This window comes from Eurosta solidaginis, chromosome 3 (assembly GCF_040869045.1).
Source record: "Eurosta solidaginis isolate ZX-2024a chromosome 3, ASM4086904v1, whole genome shotgun sequence".
Taxonomy (NCBI): domain Eukaryota; kingdom Metazoa; phylum Arthropoda; class Insecta; order Diptera; family Tephritidae; genus Eurosta; species Eurosta solidaginis.
In genome coordinates this window covers 135,723,961-135,748,169 of record NC_090321.1, presented here as the reverse complement: position 1 = coordinate 135,748,169, position 24,209 = coordinate 135,723,961, and the positions used below count along the sequence as shown (strand labels likewise).

Genomic DNA, 24,209 nt, shown 5'->3' with positions numbered 1-24,209 from the left:
TCCTGTTCGCGACCGATATTCCCTTAGTATTATTCATTAAATTTATATCGTAATCTTGATATGTAATAATCGATAATTGTTATCGCTGGTCAATAATATTTGTAATAACTAAACTTATATTCTTTGTCTTGATTTACCTACTTACAGTAATTCATATACGATATGTACATACATATTTGTGTAGGTATATACATACATACATATGTGCATATATTACTTATTTCTTCTTGTACTCATTTTTGATTATGAATTCTGTTAATAAATCAGTCAAGGTTAAACTCTAAACGGCATCGGTCAATTTGTAATTTGACATATATTTTTTGGTCCTTTTCGCAGTCGGATAAATTTTTAATTGTTCGTAAAACACCGCGAATCACGTGTTTTCTCCGTTAAATTAATAACTATAATATCACAAATATCGGTCGATTGAATTGAAACAATAATACCGCGTACCAAGTGTTATAATTTAATTCAATTCAAAATGGATAAATTACTAAAACAACGTGGGTGGGTTAAAGGCACTATTACACGTGCCTGTGCAAACGCTAGGGGCTTTGATAAGTCCACTACGATGGAGCACTTAAAAAATAGACTGCATAAGTTAGAGGAGTCCTACAATGAATTTGTAGACATCAGCAAGGCGTTGTATGATTATGAAGGGGCAGACAACTTCATAGACCCAGCGGAAGATGTGGAGGAGTACGAAGAAAAATACTTCGTCGCTCATGCCGCTATATCCCGTTTGATCAATGATCAACTGAGTTCCCAACACGTGAAGGAAACTGAATCCGATGATTCTATTGATAAGTTACTGACTCAACAAGCCAAGTTCCTGGATAACTTCAGTGCAGCAGTAACTCATTCAAATGTGCATCTCCCTAAAATTTCTCTGCCTAATTTTTCTGGAAACTATTCAGATTGGCCGTCATTTCGCTTCGAAGCGCAATTGACGAAAAGTCAAATTTGAGCAACATCCAAAAGTTCCATTACCTAAAGTCATACTTACAAGATGAAGCATTAAGTCTTGTTAAACATATACCATTGACTGACAATAACTATAAAGACGCATGGGACAGGCTAGTAGAGCGATATGACAAAAAGCCGCTAATTGTTCATTCCCTTGTGCAACAGTTTTTGTCTTTGTCACCATGTACTAGTCCCAACATAGCAGCTCTTCGTAACTTAACCGACAAAGCTGACGAAACTGTACGCGGTTTGGATGCCCTCAATTGCAATAGTCGGGACCCTTGGTTGGTAGCCATTTTGTTAGGCAAAGTTGATGAAGAAACAAAAAGGGAATGGGCAAAGAAAGGTGATTCTCATGTAGTTCGGTCATTTGATGAGTTTGTTAAATTTCTGTCACATCGGTGTGATGCGTTAGAATCGTGTAGTCCATCTCGTTTAGTCAACAAAAAGCGCACAGCATTGGCACATTATGCTCAATCGGGAGAGTCAACAGCAACAACAAATTATTGTGTTGTATGTGAAGAGCAGCATACAGTTTCTCAATGCCAAAAGTTTAAGCAAATGGATAGCGGAACAAGGAGGGCATTTGTAAAAGATAAGCATTTATGCTTCAATTGCTTGCGCTCATCTCATAATGTAAATCAATGTCCATCCAATTTCCGGTGCAAACTTTGTCGCTCAAAGCACCACACGTTAGTGCATATACATAAAGAGCCCGTGAAGAATACACAGCAGTTGCAACAACAATCAAGCACGAAAACAAAAGAAAGTATTGCGATTAAAGCTGCAGCATCAACGGACCACGCTCCTCGTACTTCGGCTGTCTCTGCACATGCTAACAACAAAAATGCCTCAATGTCGTTCATGCCTACCACTCTCTTACCGACTATCATGGCGAACGTGGTTGACCGTTGGGGGAATGTGGTGAATTGTCGCGTTTTACTTGACACAGGGTCTACTGTATCATTCATTGCTGAAAACTTCGCGCAACGCATCGGAATTCCACGTACAAATGCACGTATTTCAGTGCTTGGTTTGTCTGCCTGTACTGCAGGAACTACACGAGGCTGTGTTCAACTTAAATTACTCTCGCGCTTGTCTGACTATTTTCTTAAAATAAGCGCATATGTTTTACCTAAATTGACAACCGATATACCTACACACCGCATCGACTGCTCAACCTCAGAGTGGGAACGAATTCTGAATTTGCAATTAGCTGATCCAACATTTTTCGACAAGGGATCTGTCGATGTCATAATTGGTGCTGATCAGTTATGGGCCATCTTTACAGGAGAACGCCAGCATTTTGATAAATCAATGCCTATTGCATTAAATAGTAATTTCGGTTGGGTAATTGCCGGTACATGTAATGCAACTCAACTGGGCTCACCACCAGCAATAGTCAATCATGCTTTCGTTGATTTGGATTCGCTCGTTCGTTCCTTCATGGAAATGGACAGTTTACCCACCACAACTACTGTAATTCCAGTGGACGCAGCAGAGGCACATTTCTCCGCTACGCATACTCGTAGCCAAAATGGTACTTATATAGTGGAATACCCGTTCAAAGAAGACGCACCACCAATTCATCATACGCTACAACAAGCACGAATGCGTTTATTTGCCATGGAGAAAAGGTTTCGTACTATACCCGAACTAAAACAACAATACGCGGAATTTATGAGAGAGTATTTGACATTAGGACACATGGAAAAGCTGTCGACAGAAGAAAGGGAGCAAGACCATGAAAACATTTTTTATTTACCGCACCATGCTGTCTTGAAACCGGAAAGTACGACAACACAATGTAGGGTTGTCTTTGATGGTTCGAGTAACGATTCGTCCGGTGTTTCCCTCAACCAGCGCCTACATGTCGGCCCACCTATACAACGAGATCTTTTCACAGTTTCCCTGCGTTTTCGACAGCATCGCTTTGTGTTTTGTGCAGATATACAAAAAATGTTTCGCGGCATTCGAGTTTCAAAAAAGCATACTGATTTTCAAAGGATTGTGTGGCGAACAGACGAAGCCATGCCAATTGAGCATTACCGGCTTTTGACGGTAACATACGGGCTCACGTCATCACCTTTTATAGCAGTTCGTGTTTTAAAACAACTAGCTGATGACCATAAATTAGAATTTCCTGCTGCATCGCTTGTGCTTCAAAACGATGCTTATGTAGACGACATTTTAACTGGCTGCAGCTCAGCTCACGATTTAATTCAACTTAAAGACGAACTTATTTCTTTACTATCTAAAGCCAATTTTTCGTTGCGAAAATGGAGCTCGAACTGTTGGCCGCTGCTAAATACTCTTCCTAAAGAAATATGCGAATATAACCCCGTTGATTTGACATCACAATCAGTTGATGCATTCGTTAAAATACTAGGAGTACAGTGGAATCCATGCAGCGATGAATTATTTTTAAAAACTAAACCAGTGATGCTTGTGGAACACCCCACAAAACGATTAATGTTATCAGAAATGTCGAAAATATACGACCCATTGGGCATAGTGTCGCCAACTGTGGTTTTGTTCAAGGTATTGTTTCAAGAGTTGTGGTTACTGGGGCTACATTGGGACGATAAACTCCCTCTTGAGGTGTGCGCTCGCTGGCAGCAATACGTACAAGAGCTAGAGTTATTAAAACAAATATCAATTCCGCGCCTCATTGCCTCTTGCGAAGGCTCAATCGAAATACATGGTTTTGCGGACGCATCGTCGGTTGCATACGCTGCAGTGGTTTACAGTCGAATAAAGATAAATAATGAATATCGCACAAACATTATAGCATCGAAGACGCGTGTTGCACCCTTAAAACCCATATCAATACCTAGGCTTGAACTTAACGCGGCATTATTGCTTACGAAATTAATCAAGCTAATTCAAAGCTCATTGACAGTAACCATTGAAGATGTATATTGCTACACTGACTCGGAAATAGTACTCCATTGGCTCTCATCACACCCGCGCAGATGGACGACTTATGTATGTAATCGTACTGCTGAAATATTGGAAAGTTTCCCACGAAGTTATTGGCATCACGTTTCTTCAGAACATAACCCAGCCGATTGCGCATCACGCGGTTTAACACCATCAAAACTCATCACACATCAACTTTGGTGGAGTGGCCCTGCATGGCTTGTGCTGCCCAGAGCTGAGTGGCCAATAGCTAAAAATATAACACTACCTCAAGACGATTCATCAGTTCTCGCTGAGCAGAAACCAATAAAACAGCAATCACTTTTCATAGCGAGCGAAGACGACGTTATTGACAAGCTGCTGAACAGAGTATCATCGTGGATTCGTCTTATTCGCGTTGTTGCCTATTGTCTACGCTTCGGATCTGTCAGAAAAGGTGAACGCCTTGGATGGCTGAGTTCCTCTGAGCTACAACGCGGAGCCAATCTCGTCATTAAGCACGTTCAGCAGACGATATTTCATGCTGAATATCAACTATTACAACATAAAAAACCATTGACGCAAAAATCATCGTTGATACGGTACACGCCGTTCATAGATCAGAACGGCCTATTACGCGTCGGTGGACGCATCAAACACGCAGACGTCAACTATAATACTAAGTATCCTATTTTGTTGCCTAAATGTTCTTTTGTTTCACTACTTTTAGTTCGCTACATCCATGAAACGTACCTCCATACCGGAGTAGAAGCTACTGTCACACATCTGCGCCAACGTTATTGGATACTTGGTGCCCGAAATCTGGTGAGGAAAGTAGTTTTCTCATGCAAGAGGTGCTTTATGCAGCGACGTACTACCAGCACTCAACTCATGGCAGATCTCCCCTCACCACGAGTGCAACCCAGCCGTTGTTTTCTTCATTGTGGACTCGACTATGCTGGACCCGTTCCTATTAAGATTTCGCGGGGACGAAACCCAAAGGTTGGAAAGGCGTGGTTTTCTATATTTGTTTGCTTTTCTACAAAGGCGCTACACATTGAATTAGTAAGCGACCTTACGGCCGACGCTTTCTTAGCTGCCTTTCGTCGGTTCATAGCCCGTAGAGGCAAACCTACAGATTTGTACTCTGACAATGGTACTACATTCCATGGTGCTAAACGAAAGATGAACGAATTACAACAGCTAATTATGTCTGAAGCATATTTAAAAGAAGTAGCGGAATCACTAGCCAACGAACAGGTGCATTGGCATTTCAATCCGCCGTCTGCTCCACATTTTGGTGGTCTATGGGAGGCTAGCGTACGCTCTATCAAACTGCATCTAAAACGTGTCATAGGCCACAGCATTTTAACATTTGAAGAGTATACTACAGTGCTGGCTCAGATTGAATCAATCCTCAACAGTAGGCCATTGAGTGCAATATCTGATGACGATCTTGATCCGCTTACGCCCGCTCATTTCCTTATTGGGGAACCGTATACGTGTGTACCAGAGCCTTCTCTTTTGAATATCAATCCTAATCGTTTGGATCATTGGCGTCATTTACAAGCTATGGTCCAAGGTTTTTGGAAACGATGGCATACAGAGTACCTTACGTCATTACAACAGCGTCAAAAATGGCAGACAGCCACCCCTAATTTAGAGAAAGGAGCACTTGTGGTCCTCAAGGAACCGAATCTGCCACCTTCGAAATGGGTTCTTGGCAGGATAACCGAAGTTACTAAAGGAGACGACGATCGAGTACGGGTTGTCACAGTAAATACCAGTAGCGGAGAGTACAAACGACCTATTACCAAGATAGCGCCACTCCCATCATCCTGAACAGTCGTTCAGGGGGGGCGGTATGTTCGCGACCGATATTCCCTTAGTATTATTCATTAAATTTATATCGTAATCTTGATATGTAATAATCGATAATTGTTATCGCTGGTCAATAATATTTGTAATAACTAAACTTATATTCTTTGTCTTGATTTACCTACTTACAGTAATTCATATACGATATGTACATACATATTTGTGTAGGTATATACATACATACATATGTGCATATATTACTTATTTCTTCTTGTACTCATTTTTGATTATGAATTCTGTTAATAAATCAGTCAAGGTTAAACTCTAAACGGCATCGGTCAATTTGTAATTTGACAGGTCCCAAATTCGGTTAATGCAGCAGAAATTCTTTGAAAGTCGAGGGCTCGTACTTTATGAACAATGAGGAGAGTTGCTTAGATGTGGATAAACTTTTAGTATTTTTCAGCTAAGATAACTAATAAAAATAGTCGTGAATTAGCCTAATTGACACATTTATAATGTTTCAAAACCTGTATCAGAGCTTTCAATACACGACCCGAAAAAACGTAATAATAGGGGAGGTTACTCATGTAACCGTATAAATGCCTTATAAAGTGTGTAAACGTATAAATTTATCTAGTGCGTAAACGAGCTGTCAAATTTTGTATGAAAAATCATTTCCACAATTTGTATAAATTTACGCGCACATTTCATTGTGTAAACGCGGTAGACTCAAAGGAATGCAACCTTGCAGACATTACAGCAGGCATTTTCATCAGAAATCTCCAGTATCAGCAAGTAAAGGCGTTTTAGTTTTGATTTTTCACTTGATCTTGGCATTTTTTAATTTGTACAACAATCAAAAACATTTTGTTTGGCAATAATACAGCTGATAAACAATCAAGTTTATCAAGAGTATTACTAGGTGCGTTCATATAACAGCGTGTGTAAATGGATATAATTTTACACCTTATAAGTTTATATGCTTTCATGAGTCCCCCTAATAAGTTATCCTTTCCAACAGGTTGTTTAGGGTTCACAATAAACGTACATTTTTCATGAAACATACACTTTCTCATCAAGATCAATAAAAAATGGGGGTTTTCCCAAAAAAAGTGAACACTTGTTATTTTCATCTTATAATTATTTAACCGGAATTTAAGCTTAACTTATAGCCTTTGCAGGTTCAAGACTCTTGCGGCGCCGTGGTATAGTGGTAGCGTACTCCGCCTACCACACCGAGGGTGCTGGGTTCAAGACCCGCGCCAAAGCATAAAAATTTAAGAAAAAGTTCATTCAATTACAAAAAAGGATTTATAAGCGGGATCGCCGTCGGCAGTGGCTTGGAAAACACTCCGAAAAGTTTCTGCCATTAAAAACTTCTCAGAGAAAATTCATATGCCTTCCAGGTGCCGTTCGGAGTCGGCATAAAAAATTAAAGCCCCGTCCCGTATATTTGTAGGAAAAACTAAAAAGGGGCAAGATGCAAACTTGAAGAGAAGCTCAGCCTAAATATTTTCTGAGATAAATTGCGCAAAGTATTTATTTGTTTTTTATCACGGTTCAGACCTGCTTATTCAGACGTTTATTTGTCAATTTAGCAATGTCTGGCTCCGTCTTAAAATGCTGTGATAATTATTTCTTGGTGCTAAAAAATCTGAGAACGTGTGTTAAGTGATCCTATTGCCCTACATTGAAAAAAGATATACACACATAAAAATAAATCTTTTATTTCACAGTTTTGATATCGGCTGACACTTCGGCCAAAAAGCCGCCTGAATATGCATTGCAATGTGATATATTGGAGAAAAATCTATAATTTGGTTAATCGGTCTTGGTTTAAGTATATATTTTAGTGGCGCAAACAAATCTATTTTTTTATCACTTTTGCTCTTGCTTCCGTACAAAGAACCAGACTGGAGGAAAAGTGGCCATCAGACCAAACCTAAACAAAAAGCACCAGCTTTGTACAAATGGATCGAAGTGGGAACTGTAGCCGCTATGTCAAAAGTACCGTTCTTCGAATCTTCTGTGAACAGTGTTGTCGTTGAGAAAAAACGGTCAATAGGGATTTTACTTTTATGCTACACTTCCACACAAAAGCGTGCCACAAACTTTGTGTAGCAAGGCCTCACCAAAAATATACATTGAACTGATCCGCTAAAGTCAAGCTCTTAGCAATGCACATTTTAATTGAAATTTTTAACAGCTATAAGCTGTAAATAAATTTAAAAGGACTAATAAAAATTCTTCCCTACTTAAAACACCCAAAAAATTATGGTCATATTCACAATCAATGTTATGTAGGTAGGCTTTTAAAATAATTTGCTATGGACAATATGTCAAAAAAACTGTGACCAAATTTGAAGTATAGGTAATTATATTTCGAATACGCACCTTTATTTTTAGTTATGGATTTCTTATAAATTCGAAAGGATATAATTTCTGAATCATATTTCTATAGATACTTCTTTAAATAACCAAGTGCATTTTTAATTTTGGTGTTTATAATAATATTGAGCCCCAGAATAGTTCTAAAAATATTTGAAAGAGTTTTCAAAGGAGCAAAATGTTCTAAAAAGATGAAATCTTCGCAAAGCGACACAAGGGCAACACTGTATGTATGTACATATATATTTCAAAAAATCTCTCTTTGATTGCCCGCAAACGTTCATGCAAAACCCCATCTCAGAGATAAATTCTAAAAATTCTTACTGAAAGCTAAAAATTTGCATGAAAATTCCCGGAATTTTCCCGAATTTTCTAAAAAGTATTACGTTTATATTTGGTTTGTTGGTGTTATATAATAATACATATTTTTATAAAAATATCGAAAATAATGAAGGTCGAAGCAAAACTTAGTAAAAACTGGAAAAATCTGAGTGATGATCACTTTTGTAGATGAGTGTAGATATGTATGTGTGTTTGCATGAAAAATTTTAAGGTCACTTTATCTTACATAAAAATTTGACTTAAATCGCCCCGCTCCCCTCCCAAATCGAGCTGGATCCGCCCCTGAAACATAGTTACATACTAAGTGTACAAAATATGAACTACGTAGATACATATATGCAGTTCGGTGGGAAGCGCAAGCTCAGCGCAAATGACATTAATTGTGGGAAACGCTTAGTAAGCAAATAACATGAGTTGTGGGAAATGCTTAGTAAGCAAAAACGAAATAATGTAAGTTAAGTGTCAACGCGTCGTGGGAATAAATTGTGTGCAGGCAAAGCGTGGCGGCGAGAAAATCGTCAGCTTTAAATTTAAACAGAATACTCCTCAAGTTACGGGAGAGTAGACTGCCGTGGCGCGTGTCGGAATATATGTATGTACCATTGAATGAATATGTATTTAAGAGTCAATGCTTCTCAAGACATACCAAAACGAGTCAAAATATATGTTTGTACAAATGAATGAATTAATGAGTGACTAAGTGAATGAATGTATGCCACACCGTCCGCCTTTGAAAAAGTAGTCTTACATAACTCGTGCACTAATTATGTATTACTACTCAAATGGCACAATTAACTTTTGAATCCGTATGTGCTTACTTTGTTATTTTGCTTATGTACACTCTATGTTCCCTTTTGATTTGTTTACAATTTTTTTTTTTGTGTTTGTTTACATATTATGGTGTGAGTACTTAATGGAGATTATGAGGAAAGTGGAATGCTTTTATTTATTTAAGTGTGTGCTATTGTAATTTGGTTCTCTGGTAAACTATTTTGTTTATATTAAATTTATAGTGGTTTAAGCCTATTTTTGTGAATTATTATTTTCTTATTTTCATTTGCATTTTCTACATTATAGGGAATTAAAGTGTTATTATTTTTACTATCTATATTTTCTACTCTATTTGTTCCTTTATATTTACTATCTAGTTTATGACATGATTCGCCTTTAACTAATACTAAGCCTCCTATATCAATTTTAATACTATGGCTACCTCTATCGTAAGTTAGTTTTTGTATTCTTTTAGCTTCCTGAACTAACTTTTTAGCTCTTTGATGTGCTATTTGTAGTCTGTATTTAATTGTTTGTCGTAAGCCTCATGATTATATATTGGGCTTATTGTATTTTCTTTCAGGAATTCGTATGTTTGGGGGTTTTTGCCGAATACGAGCTCGAAAGGACAATATTTATGTACGATGGTGTTGTATTGTAACAATATGTGAAATACTTGAGGTACTCATCCCAATCGTCTTTATCCCTAGATATGTAAAAACGTAAATATTTATTAAACGTTCTGTGACTGCGTTCAACAGTTCCTAAAGTTTGATGGTGATAAGGTGTTAAAGTTTTGTGCTCAATCTTGAGAAGTTCACACAATTCATCAAATAAGTTATTTTTGTATTCTGTTCCCATGTCCGTCATGATTGTTTTCATACAACCATAAATCAGAATGAAATGCTCGAATACAGCTTTAGCAACCATCACAGCGTGTTTACTTTGGACTGAAATTGCGACCAAGTATTTAGTTAAATCACAAACGATAGTAACTGCATATTCATTTCCATGAATTGATTTTGGTAGAGGTCCACCTGTATCTTTAAAAAATTTGTCCCCTAAGGACAACTGTATCTTTACAAGACCTAAATTGCCGGCTTCTTTTGTAAGCCTGGTAAAGAATTGTCTTTAGTCAATCTTATCCTCAACAATTAGGTTGCTTGTATCTATTGTGCTAAAAATTGTCTTTCCTTTTTTGAAATATAATTTCGAAGGATCGAAAACGAGCTCGACATGTCTTTTTACTTCAAATTTATTTAGCGCTTCATATATTATAGGGTTCTCTATGTGACTTTTATTTTCTTCATTTAGATTATTGCTCGCTGCTTTTTTGGTCTCGGATCTTGAAGTGACTCTTAGTATTTTACATGCTTCCACTGACATTTCTTTTAGATTCCTAATACTTATTCTGGATAATTCGTCGGCTACGTAATTTTCTTTTCCAGCTATGTACTCCACCTCAAATTCATATTCCTCCAAATCCAATCTTACTCTAGTTAATTTTGATGAAGGACTTTTCATTGAAAACAGGTATGCTAAAGGTCGATGGCCAGTTTTAATCAGAAATTTTCTACCATATACGTATGGTCTGAAGTAAGTGATAGCCCAGTGAATGGCCGCTAATTCTTTTACAATTGTCGGTTTATTTATTTCTCCTTTTGTAAAAGATCTTGATGCATAAGCAATTGGTAAATGTTTTCCCTCATATTCTTGGCTAAGACTGCGCCGCAGGCATAGCCACTGGCGTATGTTGTTATACAAAATTCTTTATGGAAATCGGGGTATTGTAAGATATTTGGACTAAGTAGTGCTCACTTCAATTAATCAATAGATCTTTCACATTATTTCGTCCAACCGAAGGAAACGTTCTTTCTGCAGAGTCGTGTTAAAACTCTAGAGTATTCTGCGAAATTTGGAACGAATCCTCTGTAGTAGTTGCAAAAAGCAATGAATCGTTTGACTTCATCAGCTTTTTTGGGTGTTGTGTAGTTCTGAACAATTTCAAATTTATTTGGGTCGGGTAGGATTCCTTTGCTAGTGCATTTATGTCCTAAGTAAGTAACCTCTTGACTAAAGAATACGCATTTATCGGGGTGTAATTTTAAATTATATTTTCTGAAATTTGAAAATACGTCCCTTAAATTTGTCAACATATGCTTTTCGGAGCATCCTAACACTACCAGGTCATGCATATATAAGAATGCTTGTGAACTTTCACCCTGCGAATGCTAAGTTCATCATTCTTTGGAATGAGTTTGGTGCAACTTTCAAGCCATAGATAAGTGCCATTATCTGCTTTAAATGAAGTAAAATCGCTAGAATTTTGGTCTAGTTCTATTTGATGAAAGCCCGACATTAGATCCCAACATGAAAAGTATTTTGCTCGTCCCAATTGATCCAAAATGTCATAAATTCTCGGGAGTGGGAACTTATATGCGATTAGTTTTTTATTTAATTGTCTGTATTCAATGACTAGTTTTCATCATTGTTACCGGGTAAATACTTCTTTGGTACTAATAGGATTGGGCTATTGTATTCGGACATAAAGGGTTCTATAATGTCATCTTTAAGTAATTTGTTTACTTGATTATTTATTTCATTTTTGTGTGCTTGCGGCAATCTGTAATTTATAATGTAGACGGGGTTATCATTTTTTAAATGCAATTTTTGCTTATAAAAATTGTTGGCTGTTATGGATTCTGTTTCTACTGCGATTATATCTATGTATTCTGAGCATAGTGAATTTAATTGTTCGCTAGCAAATTGGGGGAAGTTTTTATTAAGTCTTTCTAATTTTTCTTTGTTATAACTTTTGATTAATATGTAATCATTAAGATTTTCTGTTTTTACATCGCAGTTTTGAATTACTGCGATTTTGTCCGTAGTGTTTATGATTTGTTACGTGGCTGACTGTATTGGTGGTGAGGAGCGGCGGCAAGCAGGCACGCTTGCGGGCCCAGGCTGTGCTGACTCCTATCTACTTACAGTGCCCCCAAGGTGTGGTGCAAGTTGCACTGCAGAGGGAGGGTAGACTCCACCTGACAGGACAGGCCTTCAACTTTTTATCCCCTTATGCTTTCCCCTTCTAAATTTGCCCCTCACGTCTATTTATATCTTTTTCTTTACTTTTTTTCTCATCATGCAGGTATGAACCCCTATTTTGTTCATGTGGCTGCGGGTGAGGTCGGTGGGGCAATACCCCTCCCAAGACGACGAGCTAGCCTGGGCCCGCAAGCATACCTGCTTGCCGCCGCTCCTGACCACCCGTACAGTCAGCCACGTAACAGATTCTAACGAAAGTTTGACATTTGTTTGCTATTGTATTGGCAATGAAGACTCCTTCATATAATTGTTGATGTGGAATAAAAAGTTCCGAGTTGTCGGATTTTATATTAATTTGTCGAATTACTTCTAACCTAGGGGGTATTGAGATTGTATTGATAGTGTGTGTATTTATCATTTGAATTATTATATTTTGTGGAAAATCACGGGGTCTTAGAATTAATCTGTCTTCATTTTCCCGATAATCTAAAATGCAAATATATTTTTTAATAAAGTCCAGTCCTAGAATTCCGTCGCATGGAATTGGAAAATTATCATCTGCTATGTGGAAATTGTGTGCTATTAAAAGATCATCTCCTACTAAATCTGCTTTAACTGTACCCTTTGTGCTCGTTACTCCCTGTCCAATGCCCTTTAGATCTGTTATTTGTGAATTATTTATTGCGACATTATTACCAATTTGACCTTTTTTTATAATTGATATATCTGCTCCTGTATCTACTAGGAGAGTGGAAAGTGAATTATTTAGACTAGTTCTGGAGGATATGTAGCTGTTTAAGTGTAGATTAAGTATACGCACTTTGTTGTTATCTACTGTTGAGATAGAGTGTTCTAGTTTTACTGCTGGGTACAATTACGTACATTGCCAGTATTATTTCGTGTTTGGTTGAAATTTCTATTTCTGTTTTGAGGACTACCGGTTTGTCCACTTCCAGGGTTATTATTTTGTCTAAAGTTGTTGAATCGATTTTGTGGTCTAATCGTCTCTTCCGATAATTTCCGTAGTTGTTATTATTGTAACCTCCACGGAAGCCATCACGATATTGGTTTTGTTGCCTTATGCTCATAATTGTATTTGAGCTGCCTGTTATTTCCGTGCAACTATTGGTGAATTTGGCATTGCTCATTGATGTGAAAGTTCCGGCTTGCATTATCATCTTGAATTTATCGTTGGAGCAGTTCTTGCACATAGCTTTGACTGCTGTTTGTGTAGAATATCTGTTTGCTTGGTTAGGTTAGGTTGAACTGGCCGGTCCATGAGGACCTCACATAGACTGAATACGTCCGTAGTGTTACCAGAAGTTTGTTTTAATGACCAAACTGAAAAACACTATCAAAAACCAGGACCTATGTTATAAAATAACTCCGCCCTCTTGGCAAACACTAGAAGCTTCCTAGGATTTAAGCCGCTTGCTGCTTCTAGATCTGACAGCTGTATCACTCCTATTAGCTGGAGTCTTAGCCTGGCAAGCGCAGGGCAAGAGCACAGAACGTGCTCGATCGTTTCCACCTCCAGCCCGCACTTCCTACATCTGCTATGACTGACCAAGCCTAATTTAAAGGCATGTGACGCCAGAAGGCAGTGTCCAGTCAGAATACCCGTCATGAGTCTACAGTCCTCTCTTTTTAATGATAGAAGCAACTTTGTTAGTCTAAGGTTGTAAGACCTGCACAAAATCTTCGACACTTTACAGCTAATTCATCCGCTTTTTCATTCCCATCTATTCCAATATGCCCTGGGACCCAATATAAATGTATGCTTCTCCCTGTCCCGTTTCTCTTCAGGGACTGCTTACACTCTAACACGCATTTAGATGCTGTGGTATGCGAGATTATTGCCTTAACTGCTGTTTGACTGTCAATATAAAAGTTAACACGATTGCAGCTTGGGCTATTTTCTTGCAGGGTTTCTACTGCTTTGGTTACGGCTACGATTTACGCTTGGAAAACGCTACAGTAATCCGGCAGCCTGAAGGATCTGTTTATTTCCGGATCAGCACAGTATACCGCAAACCCTACTCCTTCCACTACTTTGGAACCATCTGTGTACACATGTATCGCCTCGTCCGCCATTTGAGCACCCTTGCACCATCCGTCCACCTCTACTGTGGCCTTAAGATCGCCCTCGAAGCGCAGATAGGAAATCAGGTAGTCTGTTCGTCTCGTGATTGATGACGCTGTACTACTATGGCCGTATGGTCGGCGCTCAAGTTGCCCCGTTAACGATGCAGTTGCAGTTGTTAACGCTATGTTCTTTGCTACCAGATCTACAGGTGGAATGTGCAGAATGAAACATTGTCAATTAGAATTTATATTAGAATACAGTTGATAGGTGATCCCATTGGGCTACCAAAATTCTGTGCATAAAATTGTTCGATAAATTGAAAATAACTCTTTTTTGTGCGAAGAGTAATCATTTCGATAAATTCACTTTGGGAAAGATTTGTGATGTACTAAATTTCCCTCCTCCTATAGTTTAAGACACTAAAATTTAATCAACTGACGCATTTGTGTTATATCTACTTTTTATTATTATTATTATTGTTATTATTATTATTATTATTATTATTCTTTATTCATAATAATAAATAAATTAATTGCTGATTAAATATACGAGATTTGCTATACATAAAAGGAAGTAATCCTAGAGGTGAACAAAGTTTTGACATTGCAAAGTCAAGATCTAGCTTCATGTAGATATTATTAAGCTCATTAACAGCCCTAGTAATGGGGCAAAATTATGGTAATTAGACCTAACCGCCATGGCGTGGAATGGGTAATAAAAACGAAGTATTCTATTAGGGACGTTGAAACGTATTTGCGCAAGCAAAACTGTACAGTCAATAAGTCTATTGATAACATCATAGATAAACATTAAGGGCTTTATAGTTCGCCTACTAGCAGGAGATTTCAAGTTTATAAGCAAATAACGGGCATTGTACGATGGAAAATTATCAGCGAAGTGAAGCGGTTGGAGAGCAAAGCGAGTAAAACTCCATTGCACACGCTCAATCCTGTCGGAATGGGCAGCATAAAATGGGTTCCAAATATAGGAGGCGTATTCTAACTTCGATCTAACAAGGCAATATAAAGGGATTTCCTTGTATAGGGATCTTTAAAATCTTTCGCATATCGCTTTAGAAATGCTAAATTGGAGTAAGCTTTAGGAACTACCAAGTTCATGTGAATAACAAAGGTGAAACCAGAGTGAAAGGGAACCCCAAGGTCAGAGAATACTTCGACAGTGGATAGCTGATTATTTAGTATCGAGTAGCTTGTGTTGATTCTATTTTGAATTTTCGACAGGGTCATATGAAAACATTTATTGATATTGAGAGCCCGATTATTTCTAACACTACACTCAGAAAGATTGTTGAGGTCAATTTGTAGCCGACAAACGTCGGACACACAAGTAACTCTGCTAAGGAGCTTCAAGTCATCAGCATAGCGTAAAAATTGTGCATAATCGAAACAAGACCTAATATCGTTTACAAACAGAACAAATAAGAGCGGGCCAAGAATACTGCCGAAGAGTAAGATTTCTTGGTACCGATTTTAACAAACGTAAATCTGTTGGTGAGGTATGAGCTCAACCACGTTAGGAAAGCCGAATGGAAGCCTAAACGATCAAGCTTATATAATAGTATATTATGTGAGACTGTATCAAAGGCTTTCGAGAAATCAGTATAGATAGTGTCCACCTGAAATCCACTCTTAAAGGCTGATATACAATACTCAGAGAACACAGCAAGGTTGGTAACTGTGGAGCGACAACGGACGAAACCATGTTGATTTGGATCAATTATTTCTTTAACAGCGAAAACTATTTTATCTTTCACAATTTTCTCGAAAAGTTTTGAAAAAGTAGTTAGTTTACATATTGGTCGGTAATTTCTGATATCATTTTTATTACCAGATTTGTGAATAGGCGTAATTGAGGAGACCTTCCACTTATCAATGAAAACACCAGAGAGGAAGAGGTTAATTATGCGGGATAAAGGTTCGGCAAGAGATGAACTGCACTTCTTAAGAAAGAAAGAAGACAGGCCATCAAGATCAGTTTTGTGTGAAATTTTTTCAAGAAACACTTCATACCACTCAAGGACATTACTAGAAAGAAAAATACAGTTCCAATCAATATCCAGAAAAGTAGCATTTAGAGAGTTATAACCAGCATCACTGAAGTTTAAAGATTCATGTTCAAACATGGTGAGAGGAGGGAAAGTACAGAACTGAAGGGATAAAAATAGAGGAACATGATGCATATCCGATTTACAGATAGGGAAAGTACATTCCTATAAATGATAGACAGAGTTCTCATCGAGATACACGAGATCGAGGATATTACCAAGTTGATTAGAGATATAATGAAACTGGTTAAGATTGATGCTAGAAAGACTATCCAAAAATGTATCTCATGTGTATGACTTACATTGGTGGCAGACATTATTATTGAGAAGGTTAGACCATGAGACCTTGTTTAAGTTGAAAACACCTAGTATACAGAAATGATCACCTTCATTATTTTCGCAAATATGTAAGGTATTATTCGAATGTACTGCGTACAGATAGTCTGAGCTGCTGGGTGAGATGTAAGACACGCAAATAAACAAATTAATAAAACTACTAAAAATGCGGACACAGAGTTGATCGATTAGGGAGTCGTCATTTAATAGCGGGAAAACCAACGACCTCTGGGTAAGCTTAACAGCGATTAGGGCACCCCCACCTCTACTGCAACCTGTTTTCTGTGCATCCCTGTCTTTACGATATGTTTTAAAAATATTGGGATCAAAGAATTCAGCGTAAAAAAATCGCCATAAAAAAAAACAAAATTTTCGAAACTAATTCATCTATTCGATCCCTTTGCCATTATCGCGCAGACGTCATCATAGGAAATTATTGTAACTCCTTCTGATGGGGGGGAGAGCTTTGATATGTAGAAATTAAAAAGAAACGGGGATAGAACGCCACTTTGAAGTACCCCCTGGGCTTTGATATTTCGTTCCTAAATTGAACCGTGAGGTGCGAGTCAGCACGCTACTGTGACTGTGTTAAAAGATTTCGACAGGTCTAGTCCCACGAACACCGTCAATGATCGGATTTTTCCTGATTTATACCGTAATTTATCTGAGTGTTTATGGCGTTTAGCGCGGTATTTTGCGGAAGCCATGTTTGTGGGTGGCTAGGCGAAGATTCGCCATAAAATGAGGGAGTAGGACGGTTTCCAATGTGTTCGCTGCTGCCGAAAGGCCCCACCAGAAGGCCATTATAGCTGGTTTACTAGGCTTTAGTAGTGGAGTTATCCTAGCCATTTCCAATTGCACAGGAATGACAAGGGACTTCAACGTTCGGTTGAGAACGTTCGTTGCTAGTTAATTCCCTCGGCGCTAAGATTTTTTAGCATTCACATGGCTATTCCGCTCACTAGAGTAGGCACTTTGTCGCTGGTGTTAGGGCTTAGCCGAACTCCATAGCGCCCAACTATGAGGCGGAGCTGTTAAGGACTGGCATCTACACCGTTTCGCCTCATAGGAGGGCGGCGGGATGTCGGTGACGAAGAACTGCCTACCCCCTAATGCAGGGTGTCATGCGGACCGTGCCTATTGGACGATTTACAGCGTTGGGATAAATTCGGCTGTATTCGAACGGAGCTTTCCCGATACCGGGCCACCTCGGGAAGTATTGATGGCCTTACCGCAGTAAGGGGCGCTGCTGTGGCGGACGGTTCTTTCCCCGTATATAATACTGCACCGCTTAGCCGGCCTTGTTGGGCAGGTGGTCGTACGATCAAGATGAACGACTCATTACTTAATTGTAATAAGGACGATGATAAGAGGAGGACTGAGTCGCAAGCCAAGGACGACAAACACGTATTTAGCGATGCGTCGGACTCGGGGAGCGAGAATAGTGCTGATTCAATGACCTCCGTGTTGGAAAAGCATACGAATGAAAACGGAGTGGTAGAGTGGAGAAAGGTACGGAGAAGAGGAAGTAGGAGAGCTCTCTCGCAGTACCGTGCAGGACTAAGAATTGTCCAACGCCTGGGAGCAGTGGTCGATCCAACAGAGTGGAGATCGAGCGCTTGGAATGGGCCCATGAGGCGGAAGAAGTAGGTTGAAGGCAGTTGAAAAAGTTTTCTGCGGGAAACCCTCCGCTTCTGCAAGTAGTACTTAGAGGAAGAAGCGTCGAATGGCAGAATGAATGGGCCGCGTTCGGCGGAAGGCGATAAGCCTGCTTTCAAGATGCAGAAGGGACCCATTCCCAGAGCCGCGAGGCAGGGCAGTCGCATAGACAAGACAAGTAGGCCCAAAGCTGTAAAACAGATAGGCCCCAATAGCGATGTAGCAACTACCTCGAAAGCTGCGAGTCAGAGGGAAGTTCCAACTACCGAAGTATGAGATAAGCCAAAAGGAGAAATGGCTTTCTTGCAGGTTCTAAAGGGAGTTAACGCTATGACTCCAGCTTTCTCGGAGGTGCCAAGGGGAGATAACAACAAGACTCCGGCTTTTCCGGAGAAGATGAGTAATGTGGCAAAGCAGTAACTGACTGTGGCGCTGGTTGATCGTAGCAGTCCTTTCGGACAGATGACTACTGTCAGGTGGAGATCTGTAGAAAGATGATGAGAGAACAACCAAATAAGCCCCTTCCAACCTTTGATTCGGGAGGATGGTATAATGGTGTGCAGATGATAGCGTGCGACAATATCGCGAGCTTTCGATGGCTGGAGGAAGTGGTTCCAACCCTCCAAAGGCAAAGCCCGAACGCGCGGTTTGAGTGATGGTGGCTAAAGCGCAAATCCCCACGGTACCAAAAGTTAAGGTATGGATACCATGCGTGATGAAGCAGGCGAAGGATATATTGTACACGCAGCTTGGCAAAATGTCATTTGGTAAAAGCAAAATTTACATGCGACTCAGGAAAAGAAGTCCCGAGGATAAAAATCCTAACACGCTGGAAGTGGGCGAAGGCGAAAAGGAGCTCAAAAGCTTAAGAGAAAAAGGACAGATGGAGGTAGCCGACGTCACCAAATGGGGTTAGAAGAGGACCAACAGCCAAATGGCGCTGCGAATCACACAGGGGAACGCCCGGCACAGCATTTACGAGAGGCAGAAGGGGTCTCGAATACTCTAAACCAAGAGGGCAGGAGGTGGACAACAAAGTCACGACGAAGGTGCTGGAGGGGGACAAACAGCCCAATGGTGCTGCGAGTCCTACAGATAAACCTCCAACACAGTAAAGTGGCGTCGAGCGAACTCTTCCTAACCCTTGAGGAGGGCTCGTTTGGCGTGAAGATGATCTAGGAGCTGTGGCTCTAATCGGGTGGGAAAGTTTCTGGACTTAGCGAGTGCAGATTTGGCGTTTACTACACGGAAAGAAATGATCACAGTAAAATCAACAGTTTCATACTGTTGCTTACAAGTTGACCAAATTCTGTTAAATCAACCAAATTATTGTTACTTCAATGGAATTTACTGTTACAACAACTGCACTGCACTGTTGAATGAACAGTAGTAAAACTGTTAATACTTAATTGAAAAAATTCAGTTAAGCTAGAGTTACCAGATGCCCGAGATATGAATCGGGGACACTTTCAACAAAAAAGGTAATCAAATTTCAATAGTAAAAATTTTGACCAAGTTTAACCTTCTAAACGCAGTCTAAGACGGACAATTGCACCCAGACAACTACAAAAATATTATAAAGGGTAGGGGAATGTAGTAGATAATTTAACAATTCGCACAAGCATGTTTTTTATTACAGATAATTATTTATACATTCTTCTACTCCTAATTTCAACAATCTGGAGCTCTTTTTCTGTCAGCACATATTTATTGGAATTGCTGATTTTTTTCAAAAGTTCAGCATTCTCAGGAAGGGTTAAAATTTTGGCGCTTGCAGATTTTTGGGCAAAAAAAAAATCGTGATCATCGGCCTTGGATTCCAAAAAAATTCTCAAATTTACTATTTGATCATGTAACAAAGAACCATTGATGGTCACCTTTTTTTCAAGCAAATAAAAGAGGCATGGTTCTACTTCACTATATGCAAGCCTTGATCTGTTTTGAAATCGAACCATATGAAAACTCTGAATTCCGCAAATCCTGACGTCAAAAGTTTCAGATATTCTAATGTTTCACAATAAAAAATATCGTATTTGCCAAAAATTCGCCGCAAGCATGGTCTTTTCCATCTTTTCTTAATTGTGCCAAATTCGTCCTTATAGCTAATGGAATAAAATTCGATTTTTGTCATTCATTCACTTTTGATAGGAGATAATCGTAAAGTGAAATTATATCTAAAATGCTATCGTAAAAGCGGGGTAATTTAGAATTTAAGCGGGGACGCTGGGACAAATTGTCGAAATCGGGGACAAATCATCGAAAGTGGGGACGTCTGGCAACCATAGTTAAGTTGACAAAGTTTTGGTTGATCCAACAACCCTACTGTCATTTTAAATTCCTGCATTATCCAATTTTCAAACACAATTGTGAGCCAAAAGTCACACACAGAAGATTCCGCATTCACGAGTTCCAAATTGCTTCGTTCTGCACATCTACGTCACACTTGACTGCTTGAGCGAATCAAAGAAAGAGAGAAAAAAATAAGAGCTAAAAGAAAATGATGTAAAAATTTCCCATAAAAACAGCTGATCTTTTGTTAACATTCGCAAAGGCGCAATCTTGTTTTCGTGATTTGTGAGTCGCCATGATCGGTATTTTACGTTAAACTTCGGGGAATACCCGATATAATAAATAGCCTGATTCACTATTGAAAGCATTGCCCCTAGCACACTTGCTTCCAAAGGTCACAAAGGAATTATTGAAGCAAAGCCGGCCAAAAGTTGCACATTGTGCAATTTGAGTTTGTATTTTCACACCGACACTAACGATGTGTGATCACGATCGTTTGCTTTCGCTTCCCAATATGCACAAGTACAACTTTCTTCCAACCTTTGAGAAACATGTAGTTCTCAAATGGAAATCCAACTTTTAAAACAATTGGAGATCAAATCGTTTTTCCAAAGTTTATTCATTTATGTGTGTGGCAATGCTGGCCAATCATCTGTCAAAAGATTGGATAGCAGTGAACCTGAAAGTAGTTAAAAAAGTAAATTAATTGATATATTTCGGGAAAGTACCCAATTTTAATATTTTAAGTATTTAATTAACTTAATATATATATGTGCAACTATTAAAATTCATAGAAGTAGGAAAATTAGAAGTGATGTAAGGCAGGTGGTGGCTTTGCTGTCGGAGCGCTCGCCGATTTAAAGTTTGCCAATGGAGCCTTCCACGTCAACTGCTGCATACAATCCTCCTTTGGAAAACTTTTCAAGTGAAGAAACTTCCTCGGAAAGCGATTCAGAAGAGATTGCTGATGATTTGCCCAACTAAATTATGAGTTAGCTAGTTGGGCAGTAGAATTCAATATTACAAATGCCGCTGCCAATAGCCTTTTAAATATATTGGGTATATATATAAACTATTTTATTTATATATTCTATTCTACGGTATACTTCGTACTCTCTTTTTTCTCTAGGTTGTTGAACTCCAAACTATAGTTTGTCGCAATTCCATACGCTTCATAAAAATGGTGTGGTGAAAAGTGATGAGCGACGCACTTCACTTGGAAGGTATGCCCAACAAGAAAGCTATTAGAGTGCTCAGTACAACGGGAACCTGAAGAGTAACTATTACATGTCCATTATTAATTTAATTTATAATTGAAATCCGCCTGGTGGAAAAAATGCAATACAGCAAGAAATAGAATGCTACTGAAGTTAAATAAACATAAGATATTGATTTATTGCATTAATTTAATGATTTTAACTAATTGTAATTCATTAATTCGATTCTTACAAAATTTTAAATATTTTTTGCACCAAAGCTGAGATATTTTTGTTCGTGCTCAAAGCACCGAGAAACATAGAAAAATGTAAAAAAAGTGGGGGTCAACTGGAGAAATTCTGAGATAATTGAAGTTATGTACGCGAAAAACGGCGTTTTTCCCTACTTTTGAGGTCTTTTACAGGGTACACAATTTTTTGTGATTTCTTTCTCCAATCATATCATTTAATACTACTCTTAACCTTCAATTCAAGATATTACCATCTTAATTACGAATCTCTTCGTAAAGTTATGGCTATTTTAAGTTATGATCTTTGACGAAGTTGTGTAAACAGTATATTTGACACTTAAAAAGTGCATTGAAATTTGAAAAAAAAATATATATACAACCCTGTTATTTTTATTCAATTGGGATGGAAATTTAATTCTTGAAGTTTTCTTTTTCATTTGAATCCAATTGGAGATTGATGTTGGAGCTCAAATTTATATCAAAGAATTTCTCAAGTGGAGAACTAAGATTATTTACGTATAAAAAATGTGCCGTTTTGTTTGAGAATGGGTTGGTCCTCCAGTGGAGGTACAATGGATATTAAACATTGGAATTTGGAAAAAGAGTTGGATTTCCATTTGACCTCAAACCAATTTCCAACAAAAATGTTTATTGGGTTGTCTCTCACTAAAGTCAACAGTGAATGCAAAAGGAAAAGTCCATGCTACTTTTGGGCACATAATAAAAACAATATGCTGCAATGTTAAAATGACTTTTAATACGTTTTAGTTAGTATTATTAAGTTCCTTTGAACATATATATTAATATTGACAATTTAAATATTAATTAATAATAATTAATAATTTAATATAAGTATATTTTTATACGTTCTACTTAGTTTTATTAATTTTCATAAATTTTTTTTTTATTGAATAACTTTATTTTTTGAAAACACATATTTCTATCTTTACATTTACTTTGTTTTATAGTTCTTTCATAATGAAGAAGTGAATTTTTTTAAGTAAATTTTGCATTGAAGAAACAGCATACCTTCTTTTATAAAAAGAAAAATTGTGTCTCTGTCCGGAGATATTTGCAGTTGAAGTTGGCGATTTTCATGTGTTGTAATGTTGGGGTACCCACAAAAAAAAAATTACCAACACAAGTGTTTTGCGCGGATATAATTTTGGTCTCCAAACCGGTGTTGGACCCACCCAGGGTAATCTTTCCGAAGGCCGCCAACGCAGAAAGGTGTTCTACGCAAAAATACTATGGATACCACCCCCGGTTTCGGAGGTACCCGGGTCTTTTTTCGGGTTTTCGTTAATATCTTTTGAACGAGTTGTAATTTTTATTTTCCACATACGGATTATTAATACTGATGTCAAGACGCGTCGTTTGATACTTCTCTCGATATTTTTGGACGCGTATTAGCAGTGTCATGCTGTCGTAAAAAATTACCTAAAATACAGTAGTGGTACCCAGAGATGCGTTTTGGCTCCAGAATCTCGAGTCTGAAAGCATAAATCCGATATCTCTAATACTTTCGAGATATTTGCAAAAGAAATTACAAGTTTTCATGTGGTTGTTGTATTTTTGTTGTACACAGCAAAAAATTTGTGGGTGAAAGTGTTCTACGCAGAAATACCGTGGATGCCGTAACCGGTGTTGGAGCGGCTAAAGGTTATTTTTTCAAAACGCGGCCGAAGGCCGCCTATGAGGAAAGGTGTTCCGGGCAGGAAAACTATGCATCCGACCCCCGGTTTCACGGTCATTTTTCGGTTTTTTGCGGATATCTCTAGAAGTATCACAGACATCAGATTTACGCCCTTGAATTCGAGATCCTGGGGCCAAAACGCTTCTCTGGGTCTCACGTTTGAATTTTTAGCGCTCGGCCGCGGTGCTAGAACATTACCGCGATTACTATACACAAGCATCCGGCCACGAAAATAGTAGTAAACACTCAAATATCGCATGCATATTTTTAAACACTTCCCGAATTTTTGTATTTTTTCGCAAACGTTTTTGAAAATCGTTTGCATAGTTTTAGATACACATTTCATGGAAGTAGAAAATAAATGATGAAATTTGTTAGTAAAATATGCTGCTATTTT

General features: G+C 38.4%; 1 protein-coding gene across 23 annotated transcripts in view; it reads right to left on the bottom strand.

Annotated features, from left to right (window-relative positions):
* The window catches only part of RyR (Ryanodine receptor), a 1,962,175-nt gene that overhangs the window by 1,594,601 nt on the left and 343,365 nt on the right, over nucleotides 1-24,209 (bottom strand). The gene's annotated exons all lie outside the window — the stretch shown is intronic.